This window comes from Macaca thibetana, chromosome 2 (assembly GCF_024542745.1).
Source record: "Macaca thibetana thibetana isolate TM-01 chromosome 2, ASM2454274v1, whole genome shotgun sequence".
NCBI lineage: Eukaryota > Metazoa > Chordata > Mammalia > Primates > Cercopithecidae > Macaca > Macaca thibetana.
The window spans coordinates 144,915,424-144,930,053 of NC_065579.1; the positions used below are offsets into that span (position 1 = coordinate 144,915,424).

Below are 14,630 nucleotides of genomic sequence, written 5' to 3' on the forward strand. Positions count from 1 at the left end.
TCATAGATAGATAGATAGAGGGATAGGCCAAGATTGTGTTTTGTGTAAGGTAATTACTAGAGCAGACTGTTTTTGTTTTGTTTTTTTTTCCAGGGATCTCGGTACAGCATTTTTTCTCAAGAAAGGCAACTTTGGCAAGTTAGCACAATGTTGAGCTAAGTAGGTGTTTGTTAAAAAATCGACCTATTTTGATGTTATATTATCATAGCCTATGATCCTGTTGGTCAATGTGAGCAGGCTAGATTTTATTTTTGAACTTTTGTACTTCAGGGTCACAATTAATATACGTTATGCGTTAATATGTGTCTCTCACTTCGTATATACATCGACTTTGAGAATATGTTCCTAAACAAAATTTTAAATATATAAAATGTTGTTTTTGTTTTGTTTTGTTTGAGATGGAGTTTCACTCTTGTTGCCCAGGCTGGAGTGCAGTGGTATGATCTCTGCTCACTTCCACTTCCACCTCCCGGGTTCAAGCAATTCTCCTGCCTCAGCTTCCTGAGTAGCTGAGATTACAGGCACACATCACCATGCCTGGCTAATTTTTGTATTTTTAGTAGAGATGGGATTTCACCATGTTTGTCAGGCTGGTCTTGAACTCCTGACCTCAAATGATCCACCTGCCTCAGCCTCTCAAAGTGCTGGGATTACAGGCATGAGCCACTGTACTGGCCTAAAATGTTTTATTTTAAAAATAAAAGTATGGCAAATCTTTTTATTTTGTCATAGTAACATCTTATTGGGATAAGAAACCCTGACTCAGATTTCAAAATTGTAATAATGAGGAAGCTAAGAATTCAGAAATCTTGAGTTGCAAAATGAGTCCCTTGTACCACAAATGATTTCTAGTCAGTAGATCACTGGCTGCTGCCAAGTGACTACCAGACTCATAGATTGTTAGGCCTATTAAGCTAGTTTGATTAATTCTAATCAAACTCCTGATTTTACAGGTCCAGAGATATTAAAAACCTGCCTGAAGTTATACAGTTAATTATGAGTGATGCCAGGACCAGATCCCTGGGTTCCCTGTTGTTCTGTGTTCAGCATTCTTGCCTCTTTACCTGGTTGAGCAGGCCAGAGAATTGAAGAGTGCCAGAGAGTTGAAGAACACCAGTTCTTTTTTTTTTTTTTTTGAGACGGAGTCTCGCTCTGTCGCCCAGGCTGGAGTGCAGTGGCCGGATCTCAGCTCACTGCAAGCTCCGCCTCCCGGGTTCACGCCATTCTCCTGCCTCAGCCTCCGGAGTAGCTGGGACTACAGGCGCCCGCCACCTCGCCCGGCTAGTTTTTTTGTATTTTTTTAGTAGAGACGGGGTTTCACCGTGTTAGCCAGGATGGTCTCGATCTCCTGACCTCGTGATCCGCCCGTCTCGGCCTCCCAAAGTGCTGGGATTACAGGTTTGAGCCACCGCGCCCGGCCAGAACACCAGTTCTTTTAAGCAGGAAATAAGAAAAGGGGAAAGGAAAGTTTTTCCTTTTTTCAAAGATTGGTTACTAGATCAGCTTGTTTGAATGAAGGCAGAAATCTAAGAGCAGTGACAAAGACTGATTTCATCACTACCTCTGTTTGTTTTCTTATGTTATTATGTATTTTTTTGAGTTGGGGTTGGAGTCTCGCTCTAATGCCCAGGCTAGAGTGCAGTGGTGCAATCATGGCTTGTTGCATTCTCAAACTTACGGGCTCAAGGGATTTTCCCACCTCAGCCTCTTGAGTAGCTAGGACTATAGGCACGCGCCACCATGCCTGCCTCTTATGTTACTACTTTTAAACAACTTTTGCCATCATTTCCAGATGGGTAACAATGGATATCAAATACTGAAACGATTCCCTGCAGTTATTTTAATCCTATTCATCATTAAAATATGAGCAGTGACATCCTGGATTCTAAGATGTCTAAACAAAATAATAACAAAATAGTTATTTACAGTGCCTAAAAAATAAGGCCTCATAAATATATATAAATATATGTATTTATATTTGAGACAGAGTCTCACTCTGTCACCCAGGCTGGAGTGTAGTGGTGTGATCACAGCTAACTGCAGCCTCGACCTCCCAGGCACAAGTGACCACCCACCTCAGCCTCTTCAAGTAACTGGGACCACAGGTGGGTGCCACTGCACCCAGCTAATTTTTGTATTTTTTTGTAGAGGAGTTTTGCGGTGTTGCCCAGGCTGGTCTTGAACTCCTGGGCTCAAGTCATCCGCCCGCCTCAGCCTCCCAAAGTGCTGGGATTACAGGTGTGAGCCACTGCATTTGGCCAAGGACTCTTATATTTAGTGAGATGGCTGGTTAAATAGTCTTCATGGAGTTATTTCTGTATTGTGAGGTTGAGGGTGGGGTGGAAAATAGGGCCCATTAAAGTTTCTTATTAACGACATAAAATGTTGCAGAGTTGTAGTAAGAAAGAGTGATGATGATGAGAGCCAGCCGTCTGTTATCTTACTGCCTTAAGACACCAAGAAACCTGCCCTGGCAATGCTGAATTTTAATAAACTCATAAAATGAACTTTAATTGGAAATCTTTTCCGTGTAGTTGATAGTATTCTTTGCAAGAATTTTGTTGAAGTGAATTTGTTTTGATACCATTATATCAGATCATTCTTAACAAATATTTAAGTGTCTAATGTATGTAAGACTCTTTCCATGTATACTTTGCAGTTTAATTTGCATGTGAGTGTTTTGGGGCAGGTCGATATCTTAAAAAAAAAAAAAAAAAAAAGTGAAGTAATTAGTGCTTAGGGAAAAATTTAAAACCTGCCTAAGACCAGAGAGCTAGTACATGGCTGAGTCTAAGCTCTTTGCACATCTACACATCTACATCTACACATCTACAGCACAGATGCCTCAATATTGATAGCTTTTATCATGTACTTAGTGTGGGGAGTGTAATATAAAGGCAGAGAATATAGATCTTAGAATGTTACAGGCTGTCAAAAAGTTGGTAATCTGCCAAGTAATTTTCCTAAAACGCATAAGAAAAAAATTTGAACAGTTGGTCTCAGTTGAAATTGAAGCAAGATTTAAGGCTTCATAATTAACTCTTAAAGTAGAAACTTAGATGAAAGAAAAAAGTGTTTCCCACTGCTTTCCTTATGTACTATCAAAAGGCCATAATGAAATTGCTGGAAGTTACCACGTCTTACTAAGCTCCAAACAGTGCTTAAAAGTAGGAAGTGAGAGGTAATTGGCTGGTTTATCTTTGCTTCCATGCAGTCTTACTGGCCTGTAATCTGGTGGTTAATAGCATTGATTGTTTTAAATTCTGTTGTTTGTTTTTTTCCTGCCAAGTTGCTATAACCATCTGGGAAGGGTAAGATAAGAGTGCTGGAGCATTGTCCTAAGAAAGTTCCACTTTTCCTTTTGAGCCTTCTTTAACACAAATCTCAGATTGGGAGAGATTTCTACAGTCATTTCATGTATAGCTCTCTAACATTCTCCCTAAATGGTTGTCTGACCTCTCAGAATCTCCTGAAGCAGCCTATTCTACCTGTGCCTCTGTTAGACAAATCTAATATATTAAGCTGAATCTGGTACCCTATATTTCTCCAGTTAGGGCCAATCAGAGTATGTAATGCCTCTGCAGGCACGAATTGCCTTCACATTGTGTCTCTTCCTGAATAATCCCTTCTCCAGACTGATAATCCCTAGTCCTTGGGATATTATTTTTTTTTTTTAATTTAACATTTTTTGATCCAGGCATTTTAAGTGTTTGGGATGCAGTAGTGAATCCTCACTACAAACAACTGTACTGTGAAGTATTACTGTCTCTATTTTTGTAAGTGAAGAAACAAGATGAAGTTGGAATGACTTACCATGTTCACACAATTGGGAAGAAGTTTGTAATGGATGTCAGAACCAAGTCTTTCTAGCTCTAGAGGTCATGCTTTTGACCACTGCTCTCTGCTACTGTAGGTCTTGCCAAGAATAATCTAGTAGCCGTTTTCAAGGCCTAAAGTAGATAGGTAAGGAGAAGGCTCATCTAAGGAATGGCATAAACACCTTCTAGGTAAGAGATTCTGAGGTTCCTTGGGGTATTAAATGAATCCCTAGGTTCCACTGGGAAACGACATCAAGTAGATTCTTAGCTGGGTTTGGTGGCACACGCCATTAAATTTGTGGTTTCAACAATTCACTAAGGACCCCAATGTCCTTCAAAAATATGGAGTGCTTCACAAGTTTTTGTGTCATCCTCTTCAGAAGCTGTTATAATCTTCTTTGTATTCCAGTTTTAGTATATGGGCTGCTGAAGCAAGCCCCAAGTTATTCATTCACATCATAATTTTGAGTACTTAGTCATACTGGTCCATCAACTCTAACTGTTCCCATTCTTCAGTATTCCCCTTAAATTCTAGTCTCCAGAACAGAACACAATGCCCAGATCTGATTACAGTAGTGAATGGACCTTTCCTAATTCTGAAGTATTATATGCTTATGTTCAACACAACTCCAGTTTGAAATTGTTTTTCCTTTTTGTGATCTGACTTACCTTTCATGTTTAATTTTTATTTGGCGAAAGTTGTAGAGTTTAATTCAGAGTAATTGAAATTTTTACAGGCAGTAAAATAATACAGATACTTAATCATTTTGAGACTGTTAGAAAAAAGACTTTTTCTAGAGAATTTAACCTCTAATTTCTAATATATTTACTTACAAGAAGGAGAACCCTTCACACCTGTAATCCCGGCACTTTGGGAGGCCGAGGCGGGCGGATCACCTGAGGTCAGGAGTTCGAGACTAGTCTGGCCAACATAGTGAAACCCTGTCTCTACTAAAAATTAAAAAATGAGCCTGGCGTGGTGGTGCGCACCTGTAATCCCAGCTACTCGGGAGGCTGAGGCAGGAGAATCACTTGAACCCAGGAGGTGGAGGTTGCAGTGAGCCGAGATCGGGCCATTGCACTCTAGCCTGGGTGACAAAAAGAAAAAAGAAAGAAAACGAATGAGAACCTTTCACATTCTACATTTTATTTCATTTCATCTTAGGCTAGTCAAGTGAACTGTTTGGCCTGGAGAAGGAACAAAGAAATCTGTAACTGGTTGTGATCAATTAGTTGTAAGCACTACTGCACTTGGACCAGCCTCAACTTCTGCCTTCTTTTAAATTGGTGTTAGAGATGAACCAAATGTCACCTACATCATTTCCCAACCCTGATACCATGTGCTTCAGCACCTAATTTTTCTCACTTTGTATTTGTAGTATTATTTATTTAATGTATAGCCATATTCTTCAGAATAATTAAGAGTTGTGGCATATTGAAGAATTCAGTCATTTATTAGCCCTTCAGATATCTTTATTTTTAAAATCAGTGCTCAGTTTGTTTTGCAAAAAGTTGTCTTTAAAACTTTTCTTTAAAAGTTTCTTTACAACTGATGTCTGCTGATCACAGAAATTTAAAGAAGTTTTGTATTTTTTTTTTTTTTTCCTTCTTAAAAAATAATTCCCAGCCAGGTGCTGGGGCTCACACCTGTGATCCCAGCCCTTTGGGATGCTGAGGTGGGCGGATCACTTGATGTTGGGAGTTCGAGACCAGCTTGCCAACATGGTGAAACCCTATCTCCACTAGCAATATAAAAAAGGCCGGGCACGGTGGCTCACGCCTGTAATGCCAGCAATTTGGGAGGCCGAGGTGGGTGGATCACCTGAGGTCAGGAGTTCGAGACCAGCCTGGCCAACATGGCGAAACCCCGTCTCTACTAAAAATACAAAAATTAATCGGGCGTGGCACATGCCTGTGGTCCCTGCTACTCCAGAGGCTAAAGCAGGAGAATTGCTTGAACTTGGGAGGCAGAGGTTGCAGTGAGCCAAGATTGCGCCACTGCACTCCAACCTGGGTGACAGAGCAAGACTCCATCTCCAAAAACAAAAAATAGCTGGGCGTGGTGGTGCATGTCTGTAATTCCAGCTCCTTGGGAGGATGAGGCATGAGAATCACTTGAACCCAGGAGGTGGAGGTTGCAGTGAGCAGAGATCTCACCACTGCACTCCAGTCTGGGTGACAGAGTGAGACTCCATCTAAAAAAAAAAAAAAAAAAAAAATTCACAGCTTAATAGAAACTTCAGCCACTCTGAAAATCAAAATATGAAGATGTGGGATAGTCTCTAAGGGCCTAGGAGGAAGAAATTCTTGTTAGCAATTTATTTCCTTTTGGATAATAAGATAGTAAATATTCTTTTCTGTCAGATTTTTTGATTTGGTAATTTCATGATCTTAAAGTTCACAGATTTTATTAATTGATTGAGACAGGGTCTTTCTTTGTGGCCCAGGGTGGAGTGCAGTAGTGTGATCACAGCTCACTGCAGCCTTGACCTCCTGGGCTAAAGCAATCCTCCCACCTTAGCCTCACAAAATGCTAGAATTAGAGACGTGGGCCACCACACCTGGCCGACTCTTACGGGTGAAAAACAAAGATTTTTACTTTGGTCAATGACGTTGTTTTAGTTTTAAATGACAGTTGACACTGTGCCCCGGAAATGTGATTTAAATGTGCTTGCCTTTTTTTTAATTTAAATTTTATCTTTTAAAATTGATATATAATTTACATATTTTTGGGGGTACATGTGATCATTTAATACATTTATGTAACTTATAAAGATCAAATCAATGTAATTGGGATATCTGTCACCTTAAATATTTGTCTTGTCTTTTTCTTTTTTCTTTTTAGACAGGCTCTCGCTCTGTCGCCCAGGTTGGAGTGAAGTGGGGCAGTCGTAGCTCACTACCGCCTCAAATTCCTGGCCTCGTGCCTCACCCTCCCTTGTAGCTGGGACTACAGGTGTGCACCATCACACCTGGCTTATTTTTATTTTTTGTAGAAATGGGGTCTTGGTATGTTGACCAGGCTGATCTCAAACTCCTGGGCTCAAGCAATCCTCCCATCTCAGCCTCCTAAAGTGTTGGGATTACAAGCATGAGCCATTATGCCTGGCCTTGTCTTTATGCTATAAACATTTGAATTGTTATCTTCTATAATCACCCTACTGATCTATCAAACATTAGGTCTTATTTTTTCTATCAGACCCCGTTTATTTGTACCCATTAATCAACCTCTCTCCTTCTCCCTCTCCTTTACCTTTCCCAGCCTCTGGTAACCACCAGGCTACTCTTTATTTTCATGAGATCCACTATTTTTTAGCTCCCACGTATGAATGACAACATGTGATATTTATCTTGCTTGGGTTATTTCACTTACAAAATGAGCTCCATTTCCATCCATGTTGCTGCAAATGAAAGGATTTCATTCTTCTTTATGGCTTTATAATATTTCATTGTGTTTGTGTACCACATTTTCTTTATTCATTTGTCCACTGATGAGCAGTTACATTGATTCCATGTTTTGGCTATTGTGAATAGCATTTGCAAATAAACATGGCAATGCAGATGTCTGTCTGATACCTTGATTTCTTTTCTTTTGGCTATATACCCAGTAGTAGAATTCCTGGGTTATATGGTAGTTCTATTTTTAATTTTTAAAGGAACCTCCGTGAAGGTTTCCATAGTGGCTGTTCTAAGTTACATTTCTACCAACAGTATACATCCCCTTTCTCCACATCCTCCCCAGCATGTTATTCCCTGTCTTTTTGATAAAAGCCATTCTAACTGGGGTGATGTGATGCCTCATTGTGGTTTTGATTTGCATTTCTCTAATGATTAGTGATATTGAGCATTTTTTCATATACCTGTTGGCCATTTGTGTGCCATCTTTTGAGAAATGACTATTCAGATCTTTTGCCCATTATAAAATTGGATTTGTTTTGCTATTGAGTTGTTTGAGTTCCTTATGTATTCTGGTTGTTAATCCCTTGTCAGATGGATAGTTTGTAAATATTTTCTCCCATTCTGTGGGTTGTCTTTTCACTTTGTTGTTTCCTTTGCTGTGCAGAAACTTTTTAGCATGATGTAATCCCATTTGTCTGTTTTTGCTTTGGTTACCTGTGCTTTTGAGGTCTTACACTGAAAATCCTTGTCCAGACCAATGTCCTGTAGCATTTCCCCAATGATTTCTTCTAGTAGTTTCATAGTTTCCAGTCTGAGATTTAAGTCTTTAATCCATTTTGATTTGATTTTTGTATATGTTCAGAGATAGGGGTGTAGTTCCATTCTTCTGCAGGTAGTTGTCCGTTTTCCCCAGCACTATTTATTAAAGAGACTATTCTTACCCCATTGTATGTTCTTGGGTTGGCTATAAATGTGTTGATTTATATCTGGGTTTTCCATTCTGTTCCACTGGTCTGTGTGTTTTTATGCCGGTACCATGCTAGTATGTTTACTATTGCTTTATAGTATGTTTGAAGTCAGGTAGTGTGATGCCTCCCATTTTGCTCTTTTTGCTCAGAATTGCTTTGGCTATTCAATGTCTTCTGTGGTTCCATATAAATTTAAGAGTTTTTTTCTGTTGCTGTGAATGTTACTTATTTCTAGCTTTATTCCATTGTGGTCAGAAAAGTTAATATGATTTCTTTTCTTTTTTTTTTTTAATTGTTGAGATTTGTTTAAGATATGGTCTCTTCTGGAGAATGTTCCCTTGTGGTGATGAAACGAATGTGTATTCTGCAGCAGTTGGGTGAAATGTTCTATAAATGTCAGTTAGGTCTATTAAGTATAGTGTCTACTTTAACTTTAGTCTCTCTTCGTTGATTTTCTGTCTGGATGATCTGTCCATTACTGAGAATGAGGTGCTGACTTTCCCTACTAGTATTGTATTACAGTCTTATCAGTCTATCTCTCCCTTTAGATCTACTAATGTTTGCTTCATGTACTTGGGAGCTCTAATTTTGGGTACATAGATACTTATAATTGTTACATCGGCTTCATGAATTGACCAATTTATCTTTATATAGTGACCTACTTTGTCTCTTCCAATAGTCTTTGATTCGTAATCTAGTTTATCTGATATAAGTATAGCTACTCCTGCTCTTTTTTGTAATCCAGTTGCATAGACTATATTTTCCCCACCCCTTCACTTTCAGTGTATGTGTATCTTCATAGGAGAAGTGGATTTCTTGTAGGCAGCATATAGGTGGGTCTTATTTCTTTGTCTATTCAGCCACTTTATGCCTTTTAATTGGAGAATTGAGTCCATTTACATTCAGTGTTACTTTTGATAAGTAAGGGCTTAATACTGCCATTTTATTGCATATTCTGGTTGTTTTGTAACTCCTCTTTTCATCCCTTATTTACTATTATCTTTGTGGTTAAGTGATTTTCTCTGGTAGTATGTTTTAATTCATTGCTTTTTATTTTTAGTGAATCTGTTATAGGTTTTTGCATTTTGGTTACCGTGAGGCTTACAACAAACATAACAAGTTATTTTAAAGAGATGACAACTTATGTTATATCACAAAGATTAGAAACAAAGATTCTGTCACTTTAAATAGGAATTCACAGGATGAATACTCAAAATTAAAACACTGCAGGAAAATCAGCCTGTGAGTGAAGATCTGGTTCAGGAGTACACTGGGAAATTGTTTGGCATCTTATCTAAACGTTATGCTCAGGTCTTCTCCTACTGTCTTTAGAAATTTGATGGTTTCTGATTGTCAAGCCATTTCCACATAGGAAATGCAAGCCTGTAACTCAACTCTTTGGGAGAATAAATATATAAATAGTTATTCCAACAATGGACTTTTATCACTTACCCTGCTTTATTATACAAAAAAGAAAAGAAATAAGGAAAAAGAACTTAAGGACAAGTTTAGAATGGATGAACAATTAAAGTGTTTATTATCACAGATGACTTAGTAAATATATTTTCAAATTGTTAAATTTCCTCTAACACCTATAAGTACTATTTCATTAAGAATAATCTCTTCTTCAGTAGAAATGGAATAGCTCAATCTTTCTTTTTTTTAACTTTTATTTTAGGTTCAGGAGTACATGGGCAGGTTTGCTAAATAGGTAAACTGCATGTTGCAGGGGTTTGTTTTACAAATTATTTCATTACCTGGGTAGTAAGCATAGTACCCAATAGGTAGGTTTTCGATCCTCACCCTCCTTCCACTCTCCACCCTCAAGTAGGCCCTGGTATCTGTTGTTCCCTTCTTTGTGTCCTTACTAAATGTTTAACTCCCTCTTAAAGGTGAGAACATGAGGTATATAGTTTTCTGTTCCTGTGTTAGTTTGCATAGGATAATGGCCTCCAGCTCCATACGGACATGATCTCATTATTTTTTATTGCTGCATAGTATTCTGTGGTGTATATGTACCACATTTTCTTTATCCAGTCTACCATTGATGGGCATTTAGGGTGATTCCATGTCTTTGCTATTGTGAATAGTGCTGCAGTGAACATACATGTGCATGTGTCTTTATGGAATAATTATTTATATTCCTTTGGGAATATACATAATAGGATTGCTGGGTTAAATGGTAATTCTGTTTTAAGTTCTTTGAGAAATCGTCAGACTGCTTTCCACAATGGCTGAACTAATTTACATTCCCACCAGCAGTATGTAAGTGTTCTCTTTTCTCCACAACCTCATCAGCATCTGTTATTTTTTGACTTTTTAATAATAGACATTCTGACTGGTGTGAGATGGTATCTTATTGTGGTTTAGATCTACATTTCTCTAATGATTAGTGATGTTGAGTGTTTTTTCATAAGTCTTGCTGCATGAATGTTATCTTTTGAAAAGTGTCTGTTCATGTCCTTTGCCCACTTTTTAGTGAGGGTTGTCTGATTTAAGTTCCTTATAAATCTGAATATTAGACCTTTATCGGATGTGTAGTTTGCAAGTATTTACAAGTATTTTCTCTCCTTCCCTGGGCTGTTTACTCTTTGATAGTTTCTTCTGCTGTGCAGAAGCTCTTTAGTTTCACTGGTTCCAATTTGTTAATTTTTGGTTTTGTTGCAATCACTTTTAGCATCTTTGTTATGAAGTCTTTGCCAGGTCCTGTGTCCAGATGGTATTTCCTAGGTTATCTTCAAAGGTTTTTATAGTTTTTCATTTTAGATTTAAGTCTTAAATATGCCTCATCTTTTTAAGCTTAAAATTATCTCAACTTAAAAACAATAACCTTAGTGTCTCTACCTTTTCTTTTTTAGGGGGAGGTGGGATATTTGTTTTGTGAAATCCAGCAAGTGAAGATAAACCAGCAATAAATTTATAGCTTCTTCAATAAAATATCTTGAACCAGGGGTATTAAAAGTGAAATCTCAGTACGAGAGATTTGATTTGTGTGTTGTGGATGTGATTGTAGTCCTACAGAGTACTAGCTTAAGTTTCTTTGTTATAGTCGTGGTGTTTTTCTTTCCTCTTTTACATAATGCCGTTTTTTCTCATTGGCTTTTTTTTTTTTTGAGACAGTCTTGCTCTGTTGCCTAGCCTGGAGTGCAGTGACACGATCTCACTGCGACCTCCACCTCCCAAGTTCAAGTGATTCTCCTGCCTCAGCCTCCCGAGAAGCTGGGATTACAGGTGCGTGCCACCACATCTAGCTAATTTTTGTATATTTAGTAGAGATGAAGTTTCACTGTGTTGGCCAGGCTGATCTTGATCTCCTCATCTCAGGTGATCTGCCCACCTCGGCTTCCCAAAGTGCTGGGATTACAGGAGTGAGCCACTGCGCCTGGCCTTTTCTCATTGTTAACACAAAGGTAAAAACCCTTCTGTACTAATGAATCTAAGAGTATCGAATAGTAAGAATCACCAAAACTTGAGTTCTTTTTTTTTTTTTTTTTTTTTTTTTTTTGAGGCAGAGTCTTGCTCTGTCAGCCAGGCTGGAGTGCAGTGGCACAACCTGGGCTCACTGCAACCTCTGCCTACGGGGTTCAAGCGATTCTCCTTCCTGAGCCTCCCGAGTAGCTGGGATTACAGGCGCATGCCACCACACCCAGCTAATATTTGTATTTTTAGTAGAGACAGGGTTTCGCCATGTTGGCCAGGCTGGGCTCGAACCCCTGACCTCAGGTGATCTGCCCACCTCAGCCTCCCAAAGTGCTGGGATTACAGTCATGACCACTGCGCCTGGCCCAGAACTTGATTTCTTTTTTAAAAAATGCATAGTCTTGCATTTATTGAAGATTTGCTGAGAAAATTCCCATCTCAGGATCACTTTTCTCAAATGGTTGGACCCTAATCCCAGCACTTTGGGAGGCTGGTGTGGGAGGATCACTTGAGCCAGGAGTTCAAGACCATCCTGGGCAACATAGTGAGACCCCTGTCTCTACAAGGAAAAAAAAAAATAGCCAGGTGTGGTGGCACACAAGTGTAATACAAGCTACTTGGGAGACTGAGGCAGGAGGATCACTTGAGGCCAAGAGTTGAGGTTACAGGGAGCTATTGACTGCGCCACTACAGTCCAGTCTGGGCAACAGAGTGATATCCTATCTCTAAAAAGTTAAAAGTAAATAAAAAATATATAAAATAAATGGCCTTGAAAGTGAGCATCCTAATTCTGATCTATTTGTTTCTGAACATTTCTTTATAAGCTTAACAGTGGAATAGGGCATCAGAGTAACTGATCAGTATGACCTTCCCCATGTGGATGCTCTGAGGAATACGTTTTAGAATTTTAGTGATATAGAAGCTTATTAGAAGAATATCCACAGTCTTAGGGAGCATACTCTTGGTTTATTAATTTAAAAAACTCATATGTTAAGCAGCTGTGCAAATGCACATTTAAATAACCATTTTACCATAGGATAGGACTAGAATGCCTTAAACATTGTTTTCTGCCTTAAGCTCACCACAGGCTTTCCAATAACATTAAACTTGTTTTCAACAATTGTAGATGTTCAAGACACAGCTATACATTCTTCTAGGTGAAAGAACAGTGTCCAGGTTTTCTGCTCCATAGAATCGTTTTTTATAAAAATGCAAAAAACCTGAAGGAAACAAGTTACCTAATTTTGTTGTTGTAAATGTGATTGCTTATGAGTTGAAACATTGCTTTGATAAGCTTCCTTCCATATTCCTTGCGTGTCATACATTGTCTTTATATTATATAATTTGTGATGAGTTATACCGTAGAATCAAATTCAGTTTAAGCAGATAAATACTTTTGAGATAAACATATTCTTCTTAGGAATGTTTGCCCATTGAGCCTTAAGATACAGGGTGAACTTGCTTAAGTTTCTGTGCACAAAGATAAAATGCAAGCTGTTTTCTGTTGTCAGAAGTTTAGCTTTATGAGAATGGGTATAAAGGTTTTGTGATCCGATTATAGTTCAGAAGGATTTAGGCCACAGTATAAATTACCTGTTTTGGTTCTACGTACTAGTATGTGATATGTGTCTCTTGATGTTTGCTTAGTTTTGTTTTGTTTTTTTGGGGGGAGACAGTGTCTCACTCTGTCGCCCAGTGGTTCTATCTTGGCTCACGCGTAACCCCTGCCTCCCGGGTTTAAGTGATTCTTCCCCGTCAGCCTCCCTAGTAGCTGGGACTACATGCGCCCGCCACCACGCCCAGCTAATTTTTGTATGTTTTTGTAGAAATGGGGTTTCCCCATGTTGCCCAGGCTGGTCTTGAACTTATGAGCTCAAACCATCTTCCCGCCTTGACCTCCCAAAGTGCTGGGATTACAAGTGTAAGCCACCGCATCCGGCCTGATTTTTGCTCATAGTTCTGTATCAGTATCTTTTGTTGCATTAGGGTGTGGAGATGTGTGGATTAGTACAGAATTCAAGACAAGTTTGACTTTCACATGTTGTTTTTATCATTATGAGGATTTGTAGCTCTAATGTTTTTCTAAATAAAGTCAGTAAAACTAAATAAAATAAGAGTCCTTATTTAGATGAGTAACTTGCTTTGTCACATCAAGACTAAATCTACTGTTTTAGTGGGATTTACCTAAAAAGAGGTAAAAAAAAGAATTGACTACCACTGAAACTGGGAAAAAAATGTTTGCAAAATGCATTAACGTTCAGTGTGGAAAATATCAAAAGCCATTCTTTTTTCTAGGATTTCAGTACTTTAAGTAAATGTTTTTCTATAAATACTGTCTTTACCTCTCTCTCTTCTTTTGCACCCTGGAGATTTTTTTTTTTTCTTCCTGTCAGTTTGTATCTCTTATCATTTACTGTCTGTGGCTTCACAATATTGTATTGTTACAGTACCATTTTAAAAATTACAGGTGGAAGCTCTGAAATGCATCCTGACAAAGGAAGGCTGAATTGTGTGGCTTTAGGCCAATAGTAAGCTACAGGAGCAAATGAAATTAAGAAGTTAATATTATTTCAGATATGTGTTTATGTCCTTAGTCTTAACAGAGAATTATTAAAACCAGGAATTTAAAAGTCACATCTGCTTTCCAACACTTAGGAGTATGAAGCATTTTACTTGCTTGTGAATCTGCTATTTTAAGTTTTATTTTTTGTGAACAACTTTCTGTAGATTTATTTAATATAATCTTCCAGTTGTTTTTTTTTTTTTTTGTTTGTTTGTTTTTTGAGATGGAGTCTCGCTCTGTCGCCCAGACTGGAGAGCAGTGGCGCAATCTCAAGTTTACTGCAAACTCCGCCTCCTGGGTTCACGCCATTCTCCTGCCTCAGACTCCCGAGTAGCTGGGACTACAGGCGCCCGCCACCATGCCCAGCTAATTTTTTGTATTTTTAGTAGAGACAGGGTTTCACTGTGTTAGCCAGGATGGTTAGCCAGGTCAGGATCTCCTGACCTCGTGATCCCCCCGCCT

At 38.7% G+C, this 14,630-nt stretch overlaps 1 protein-coding gene and 1 non-coding gene across 7 annotated transcripts in view; one reads left to right on the forward strand and one right to left on the reverse strand.

Moving 5' to 3' along the window:
* The window catches only part of TMCC1 (transmembrane and coiled-coil domain family 1), a 255,494-nt gene that overhangs the window by 74,887 nt on the left and 165,977 nt on the right, over positions 1-14,630 (forward strand). The window lies entirely within an intron of this gene.
* On the reverse strand, positions 4,155-4,257 carry LOC126949462 (U6 spliceosomal RNA). The gene has a single exon (XR_007723756.1). It is a non-coding gene; the product is annotated as a U6 spliceosomal RNA (small nuclear RNA).